Below are 10,176 nucleotides of genomic sequence, written 5' to 3' on the forward strand. Positions count from 1 at the left end.
TAAGTTTTCCAAACTTACTGATATATTGAGTGCAGCACTTTCACAGCATCATCTTCCAGGATTTGAAATAGCTCAACTGGAATTTCATCACCTCCACTAGCTTTGTTCATAGTGATGCTTCCTAAGGCCCACTTGACTTTGCATTCCAGGATGTCTGGCTCTAGGTGGGTGATCACACCATTGTGATTATCTTGGTCATGAAGATCTTTCTTGTACAGTTCTGTGTATTCTTGCCATCTCTTCTTAATATCTTCTGCTTATGTTGAAGTGAAATGAAGTCGCTCAGTCAAGTCCGACTCTGAGATCCCTACCAGGCTCCTCCCTCCATGGGATTCTCCAGGCAAGAGTACTGGAGTGGGTTGCCATTTCCTTCTCCAGGGGATCTTCCTGACCCAGGGATCGAACCCGGGTCTTCTGCATTCCAGGCAGACGCTTTAACCTCTAAGCCACCAGGGAAGTGCTTCTGTTAGGTCCAAACCATTTCTGTCATTTATTGGGCCCATCTTTGCATGAAATGTATCCTTGTTAGCTCTAATTTTCTTGCAGAGATCTCTAGTCTTCCCCACTCTATTGTTTTCCTCTATTTCTATGTATTGATCGCTGAGGAAGGTTTTCTTATCTCTCCTGCTATTCTTTGGAATTCTGCATTCAAATGGGTATATCTTTCCTTTTCTCCTTTGCCCTTCACTTATCTTCTTTTCACAGCTATTTGGATGGCCTCCTCAGACAACCATTTTTCCTTTTTGCATTCCTGTAAGCTAACATAAGGTATGCTGAGCTTAGCTATCATGTTCAGTGAAAGTGAAAGCATTAGTCACTCAGTCATGTCCAATTCTTTGTGACTCTATGGACCTTAGCCTGCCAGGCTCCTCTGACAGTGAAATTCTCTAGGCAACAATACTGGAGTGGGAAGCCAGTCCCTTTTCCATGGGATTTTCTTGACCAAGGGTCTGAACCCAGATCTCCTGCATTGCAGGCAGATTCTTTACCAATTAAGTCACCACAGAAGTTATCATCATTCTTAATAGCTTCTGTGTATCAAATGCGTTTTGAACTTAAGATATTTTCAATTTATGATTTGATTAGTAGAATGTAACCCCAATTCCATCATAAGTCAAGGAAGATGTATATATTAGTGATAGCAATTCAATGGTCATATTTTAATTTAAAATATTTAGTGCATTCACATTTAATTTGAATATTCTACAATATAATATTTAATGCCTACATTTGGAATTATAAATGATAGGTGAAGCTAAACTTCTGCTTCTTTTTTGGTCTTCCTTCCCAGTTAAGCAAACATTTTGATTATCTCAATTATTTATGTAGTTCTGGAACTTCAAAAAAATATATATATATATATAATGCTATGGGTTTGTCCCTTTGAGATATGTTCTGCCTGATGAGTGTGTAGAAAGGTATAACTCATCTGTTAGGGTGATTTCAGGATGTCATGAAGGATAATGAGTGGTGGGGAGCAAGAAAAGAGAATGTAAAATCTAATACGCATAAGTGAAAATGTCCTTGTCTCCCTTTATAAAGTATTTAATGGAAAGACACTGAAAGGTTGTAAGTATGTGATGGCAAAGATCTGATACAGCCTCAGCTTTCCTTCCATCACAAATGAAAATTCTGCTATGTCTCATTAGAAGTATTTTCTTGGTATTTTTGCCATTAGTTTCTTTTTCTCCACAGCCACTTCTGCATGTTTAAATCTACCTTTGCTGTTTTATTGCTGGAAGTATTGCAATCATTTTCTATTTGGCTTTTATTTTTAAATTTACTCATTTTCCCACTTAGAAGACTTAAGTGTCTACTCAGATTCTTTAAGTTACAAGACTAAGTCTTAGCTTGCCTTTCAAACAAAGGAGGCCCTTTTCACTCACTTACCTCTTCAGGTTCATCAACTGTGAATGAATCACACCAGCAACAAAACTTTGTCAAATGCAAGGAATTTCTTCAAGCATCCTGTAGGGACTATAGTTTTGTGGATACATGTATTCTGCTAGTTTTGCTTGGAATTCCTCTTTTCTTACTCCATTTCTATCTGCCTTCATTCTTTAAAATCAGCTTCCATAATTCTCTCTTTCTCAGTCAATTCCCATTTTTTCTGAGGGCCTCCTCTTCTGCACTTAAAGAGCATCCTTCCTGTAATGACAGTAAACATGGTATTGCCTACCTAGTGAAATCTGGGGGGTTTAGGCCTATTCGAATTATCTGTGTTTATCTATAGTTACATAACTAATTACCCTGAAACATAGCAAATAGAAACAACAAACTTGTTATCTTATCATTCCTGTGGGTCAGGAATTCAGGAGCAGCTTACCTAGTGCTTCAGGTTCAGGTTCTCCCAGGAGGTCACCACTGAAGGGTGGGTTTGGGCTGAAGTTTTCTGACGGCAACACTTGAGCAAGAGGATTCTCTTCCAGAATGACCCACTCAATGTCCTTTGAAAGGAGGACTCAGTTCTACCTATGAACAGAAGGCTTCAGGTCCTTGCAGTGTGGACTCCTCCACAGTGATAACATGAGCACCCTCAGTACCTGGCTATTGGCTTCTCCCAAAGCAAACAATCTAAGAGCAAAACAAACTGCAGTGTTTCCTATGACCTAGACTTGGAACTCTGACTGCACTATTCCCTCAATATTGTATTAGTTACACAGATTACAGTATTGTATTTGTTATCTGGTGTGAGAGAAGACCACACAAGGGCATGAATCCAGGGAGGTGATGATCATTGTGGGCTATTATGAGTTTATAAAACTGAAAAACTTTAATATTACAGAAGACTATATTAATCATTTAAAATTATCTTAGAAGGTTTCCCTGGTGGCTCAGATGGTAAAGAATTCAACTACAGTGCAGGAGACCTGGGTTCAGTTCCTGGGTTGGGAAAATCCCCTGGAGAAGGAAATGGCAACCCACTCTGGTATTCTTGCCTGGAAAATTCCATGGACAGAGGAACCTGGGGGGGCTACAGTGTATGGGATTGCAAAGGATTGGACATAACTGACCAAATAATACTTTCACTTTCAATATTATCTTAGAACATTCTCAGTTACTCTAATTTAATTGTGGAAGAAAATTTCCCCAATGATATTTGCCTTTATGGAGATCCCAAATTAAAATAAAAGACAGTAATTAAACATTAAGACTTTTCCATGACATATATATGTGTGTGTGTGTGTGTGTATATATATATATATATATATATATATATATATATATATATATATGGCTTCCACCAATGGTTTAGTGGATAAAGAATCCACCTGCAATGCAGGAGACACAGGAGAGTCAGGTTTGATCCCTGGGTTGGGAAGATCCCCTGGAGGAGGAAACAGCAACCCACTCCACTATTCTTGCCTGGAAATTCCCATAGACAGAGGAGTCCGCTGGCTACAGCCCATGGGGTCACAAAGAGTTGAACACGACTGAGCAACTAAGTACTCATTCATGTGTGTGTGTGTGTGTGTATGTATATGTTTTATACATGTTTCATTTTTACTACTATATTTTAATTTATGAGCAATTGTATATTTAAAGAAATAATCATTTATGAAGAACGAATAAGAGGACAACATTTTCTTCTGAGTAGTTATATGGCCTTGAACCATCTATGGAACTTAATTGTATTTCACCTTTGCCACCACACATATCAAGTAATGTAGCGAATTGTCCCTCACATCTCATGAAACTATTATTATGTCAGTCAGTTCAGTCGTGTTTACTCAGTTGCATTTGAGTCTTTGCGACTCCATGGACTGCAGCACACCAGGCTTCCCTGTCCATCACCATCTCCAAGAGCTTGTTCAAACTCCTGTCCATCGAGTCAGTGATGCCATCCAACCACCTGATTCCTTGTTGTCCCCTTTTTCTCCTACCTTCAATCTTTCCCAGCATCAGGGTCTTTTCCAGTGACTCAGTTCTTCACATCAGGCGGCCAAAGTATTGGAGCTTCAGATTCAGTATCAGTCCCTCCAATGAATATTCAGGACTGATTTCCTTTAGGATGGATTGGTTTGACCTCCTTGCTGTCCAAGTGACTTCTCCAACACCACAGTTCAAAAGCATCAACTCTTCAGTTCTCACCTTTCTTTATGGTCCAAATCTCACGTCCATACATGACTACTGGGAAGGCCATACCTTTGACTAGATGGACCTTTGTCAGTAAAGTAATATCTGTGTTTTTTAATATGCTGTCTATGTTGGCCATAGCTTTTCTTCCAGGGAGCAAGTGTCTTTTAATTTCATGGATGCAGACACAGTCTACTGAGATTTTGGATCCCAAGAAAACAAAATCTGCCACTGTTTTCATTATTTCCCCATCTATTTGCCATGAAGTGATGGGACCACAGGCCATGATCTTTATTTTATGAATGCTGAGTTTTAAGCCAGCTTTTTCACTCTCCTCTTTCACTTTCATCAAGAGGCTTTTAGTTTCTCTTTGTTTTCTGCCATAAGTATGGTGTCATCTGCATATCTGAGGTTATTGATATTTCCCCTGCAATCTTGATTATGAGTGTAAAGAAAGCTACTGATAACAAGCAGCATTAAAAAGTTAAACGACTATGAAAAGGTAGTGCTAGTCACTCAGGCATTCCAACTCTGCCACTCCATGGACTATAGCCCACTAGGATCCTCTGTCCATGGAATTCTCCAGGTGAGAATACTGGAGTCAGTTTCTCTTTCCTTTTCCAGGGACTCTTCCTGACTCAGGGATCAAACCCAGGTTTCCTGCATTGCAGGCAGACCCTCTCCTGACTGAGCCACCGGGGAAGCCCTATGACAAGGTAAGGTGCCTTCGTTAGTTGATTTGCAAACACATCTCATAAATGGTATTTGAATATGTGAGCATTAGACATACATTACATACAAATGATAACCAATCTAGCTATTGTACAATGCTAATTTCTGGTGATTTTTCACAAGGCATTCTTTTTTGCTACCAGATTAGCTCCTTAAAGAGGTAAACCCACAATGCCACTTGTAAAGACACTATTGACTGTCAGGTATCACAAGTCTTTATTTAAGCTCGGTATAGAAGTGCAAATGAAATTGCAAGACTGGGGAGGTATGTAAAAGTACTAACTTTATCTACAAACCACAGAACGTTTAAAAAACCTTAAAATATTAACCATAGATTCTATTTTAGAATGTAAAAGGCAAACAATAAAGGCCATATGTGAATGAAGCAAATTACCCATTTATTCAAATTTCAACTTATGGGCCTTTCAAGAAAAATAAAAGTATTGATTGATAATGTTTCAAGGCATTTATAATTGGCACACAACTGGGAGCATGGGCAGATACATTTCAGAGGGATTTCAAAGCAATTGCATCATTTATGTGCAACATTTTACAGTTTACTGTGGCCCTAGATTCGGTTTGTTTTTCCCTCTGAAGTCATTATTGAAAACATGAAGTAATCCTCATAGTCAACAAAAGAGTCTGAAATGCAGTACTTGGGTGAAACCTCAAAAATTACAGAATGATCTCAGTTTGGTTCCAAGGTAAACCGTACAACATCACAGTAATTCAGATCCATGCCACAGCCACTAATTCTGAAGAAGCTGAAGTTGAATGGCTCTAGGATGACCTACAAGATCTTCTAGAACTAACACCAAAAAAAAAAAAAAAAAATGTGCTTTTCATCATAGGGTATTGGAATGCAAAAGTAGGAAGTCAAGAGACATCTAGGTTAACAAGCAAGTTTGTCCTTTGCGTACAAAATGAAGCAAGGGAAAAGCTAAAAGAGTTTTGTCAAGAACACTGGTCATAGCAAGAACACTTTTCCAACAACACAAGAGATGATTCTATATATGGATATTATCAGATGATCAATATCAAAATGAATTCAGACTAATTATATTCTTCACAGCTGAAGATGGAGCAACCCTATAGAGTCAGCAAAACTAAGATCTGGAGCTGACTGTGGCTCAGATTATGAGCTCCTTATTGTAAACTTCAAGCTTAAAGAAAGTAGGGAAATCTACTAGGCCATTTAGGTATGACCTGAATCAAAACCCTTATAATTATACAGTGCAGGTGATGACTAGATTCAAAGGACCTGACAGAGTGTCTGAAGACCTACGGACAGATTCATAATGTACAGGAGGAAGGGACCAAAACCACGTCAAAGAAAAGGAAATGCGAAGATCCAAAGTGATTGCATGAGGAGGGTTTACAAATAGCTGAGAAAAGAAGTGAAAGCAAAAGAGAAAAGTAAAGATATACCCAATTAAATGCAGAGTTCCAGAAAAAAACAAAGATAAGAAGGCTTTCTGAAATAAATAGTGTAAAGAAATACAGAAAAACAATGAAATGGGGACAGCTAGAGATCCCTTCAGGAAAATTGGAGATATCAAGGGAACACTACATGTGAAGATAGGCACTTTAAAGGACAGAATAGGCAAGGACTTAATAGAAGGAGAAGAGATTAAGAAGTGGCAACAACATACAGAAGAATGATACAAAAAATGTCTTAATGACCTGGATAACCATGGTAATGTGATCACTCCAGTCAGAAATACTGGAGTGTGAGGTCAAGTGGGCCTTAGCAAGCATTACTATGAACAAAGCTAATAAAGATGATGGAATTCTAGCTGAGCTAATTAAAATCCTGAAAGATAATGCTGTTAAAATGTTGCACTCAAGATACAGCTAATTTGGAAAACTCAGCAGTGACCACAAGACCGGAAGAGATCAGTTTTCATTCCATTCCCAAACTAGGGCAATGCCAAAAAATGTTCAAACTACCATCTTGCCCAGAGAATCCCTTGGACAGAGGAGCCTGGTGGACTACAGTCCAGGGTTCACAAAAAGTCAGACACGATTGAGCAGCTAACACTTTTACTTTACTTTCACCATACAATTGCACTCATTTCACATTCTAGTAATATTATGCTCAAAATCCTTCAAGCTGGATTTCAGCAATACATGCACTGAGAATTCCAGATGTACCAGCTGGGTTTAGAAAAGTCAGAGGAACCAGAGATCAAATTGCAAACATTTGGTGGATCATAGAGAATGCAAGCAAATTCCAGAAAACCATCTACTTCTGCTTCATTGACTATATTAAACCCTTTGACTCTGTGGATCACAACAGACTGTGGAAAATTCTCAAAGAGTTGGGAACACCAGACCACCTTACCTGCCTCCTAAGAAATCTGTATGCAGGTCAAAATGCAACAGTTATAACTAGACATGGAACAACAGACTGGTTCAAAATTGGGGAAGGAGTATGACAAGGTTCTATATTGTCACCTTGTTTATTTAACTTATGTACAAAGTACATCATATGAAATGCCAGGCTGCATGAATCACAAGCTGGAATCAGGATTGCCGGAAGAAATATCAACAATCTCAGATATGTGAATGATACCACTCTAATGGCAGAAAATGAAGAGAAGCTAGAGTTTCTTGATAAGGATGAAGGAGGAGAGTGAAAAAGTTGGCTTGAAACTCAACATTAATAAAACAGCTCATGGCATCTGGTCCCATCACTTCATGGCATATAGAAGAAGGAACAGTGGAAATAGTGACAGATTTTATTTTCTTGGGCTCCTAAATCCGTGCAGATGGTGACTGGGTCATGAAATTAAAAGATACTTGCTCCTTGGAAGGAAAGCTTTGACAAACCTAGACAGAGTATTAAAAAGCAACAACATCATTTTGCTGACAAAGGTTTGTCTAGTCAAAGCTATGGTTTTTCCAATAGTCATGTATGTATGGATGTGAGAGTTGGACCATAAAGAAGGCTGAGTGCTAGAGAATTGATACTTTTGAACCGTGATGCTGGAGAAGACTCTTGAAAGTTCCTTGAACTGCAAGATCAAAGGAATCAATCCTAAAGAAAATCAATCCTGAATATTCATTGGAAGGACTGATGCTGAAGTTGAAGCTGCAACACTTTGGCCACCTGATGTGATTAACAGACTCGTTGGGAAAGGCCCTGATTCTGGGAAAGCCTGAAGGCAAAAGGAGAAGGGACAGCATAGGTTGAGATGGTTAGATAGTATCACCAACTCAATGGACATGAATTCAAGCAAACTCCAGGAGATGGTGAAGGACAAGGGAGCTTGCCATGCTGCAGTCCATGGGGCCACAAAGAGTAGACACAAATTAGCAAATGAATAACAAGAATATTTGAAGTCACGTACTCATCTGAAAGGAAGATTTGACTCAGATCTTCACTTTATAAAGTGTTTTTTAATGTGTAAAGTGATCTATTATTAAACATCATTTATAATGATTTATCACTGGCAAATTAATTTGTTCCTACTTCAGTTTTATTTAGAGAGAAAAGTAAGAAACCACTTGACTTACACAAGGATTTGTTACCCTTAATTTGAGTTATTATTTTTTTAAATGCTTGAAAGTTTTTGAGAATTTTTTTTTAATATGGAATTTGTAACTTTATTTTGCAATTTTAAAGAAAATGTTAGTTGAGGCAATGATGTTTTCTCCTTTTTCAAGGAGTTGGTCAAAATAAACCTTATTTTTAAAAAATTGCTTAAAATAATCAGGACTGTATGGCTGATGTAGAAACTGTAACCCAGATATGGCTTATTGAAAACACAAAATTTTTATGTCATTGCTTTAGCAGCCCTGCTGTGAGTGATGAACGAACTAACTGATATTAAATCTAGAAGGAAAATAATCCAGTTTTGCAATGGTGAAATTATTGTTAATGTCTCCCACCATAATTTGGAAGGCAAATAATGTTGTTTTAGGAGAAAAGGTTGGAAAACAGAACACTAGTAATGTGTACTAAGCATCATTGGATGGATTTTTACCAGATCTTAAGAAAGAGATGATTTAAAAAGAACTGAATATTTCCAAGAAGAGAAGAAAAATAAAAATTCAGAAACTTGAAGATTTAGAAAACACAAATATAACTCAGCTGAACAGTTCAGTTCAATTCAGTTTAGTCACTCAGTCTTGTCCAACCCTTTATGACCCCATGAACTGCATCACACCAGGCCTCCCTGTCCATCACCAACTCCTGGAGTCCACCCAAACTCATGTCCATGGAGTCAGTGATGCCATCCAACCATCTCATCCTCTGTCATCCCCTTCTCTGCCTGCCTTCAATCTTACCCAGCATCAGGGTCTTTTCAAATGAGTCAGCTCTTCACTTCAGGTGGCCAAAGTATTGGAATTTCAGCTTCAGCATCAGTCCTTCCAATGAACACCCAGGACTGATCTCCTTTAGAATGGACTGGTTAGATATCCTTGCAGTCCAAGGGACTCTCAAGAGTCTTCTCCAACACCACAGTTCAAAAGGATCAATTCTTCAGTGCTCAGCTTTCTTTATAGTCCAACTCTCACATCCATACATGACTACTGGAAAAACCATTCCTTTGACTAGACAGACCTTTGTAGGCAAAGTAATGTCTCTGCTTTTTAATGCTGTTTAGGTTGGTCATAACTTTCCTTCCAAGAAGCAAGCATCTTTTAATTTCATGGCTTCAATCACCATCTGCAGTGATTTTGGAGCTCAGAAAAATAAAATCAGCCACTGTTTCCACTGTTTTCCCATCCATTTGCCATGAAGTGATGGGAACAGATGCCATGATCTTCGTTTTCTGAATGTTGAGCTTTAAGCCAACTTTTTCACTCTCCTCTTTCACTTTCATCAAGAGGTTCTTTAGTTCTTCTTCACTTTCTGCCATAAGGGTGGTGTCATCTGCATATCTGAGGTTATTGATATTTCTCCCGGCGATCTTGATTCCAGCTTGTGCTTCTTCCAGCCCAGCATTTTCATGATGCTGAACAGTAGACTATTAAAATTAAAACATTTATAAAAGTCTGTTTAGAGGCAGGGTCCAAACAATGTTTGCCTTTTTACTCATTATTAAAATACCTTGAATAGCTAAGCTAGTGCATAGTAAATCTTTTCATTTGGACAAAAGAAAGAAAAGCCATGCCTCCACCATGAAACCTTAATAGAACAAAGTAATTGCAATTGCTTTGAATGTATGTGAGAGCTCACATAAATGTGAAGAAGAGAATCCAAGAAAATAACAGAAAATTTAGTAAGTATGTCCATAAAAAAACAGATTTAAGATACATGATGTTGACTGAAAACAAGTAGATAAGAAGCAAACTATATGTTTTAGAGTCATTCTTTCAAAAAAGTTAACTCTCAAGGAGAATATGGTCTATAATATT

General features: G+C 38.1%; 1 non-coding gene across 1 annotated transcript; it reads right to left on the reverse strand.

Annotated features, from left to right (window-relative positions):
- Nucleotides 1-383: 383 nt before the first annotated feature.
- Nucleotides 384-456, reverse strand: TRNAS-GGA. The gene has a single exon. It is a non-coding gene; the product is annotated as a tRNA-Ser (tRNA).
- Nucleotides 457-10,176: the final 9,720 nt, after the last annotated feature.

The sequence above is a fragment of the Bos indicus x Bos taurus genome, chromosome 12 (assembly GCF_003369695.1).
Source record: "Bos indicus x Bos taurus breed Angus x Brahman F1 hybrid chromosome 12, Bos_hybrid_MaternalHap_v2.0, whole genome shotgun sequence".
NCBI lineage: Eukaryota > Metazoa > Chordata > Mammalia > Artiodactyla > Bovidae > Bos > Bos indicus x Bos taurus.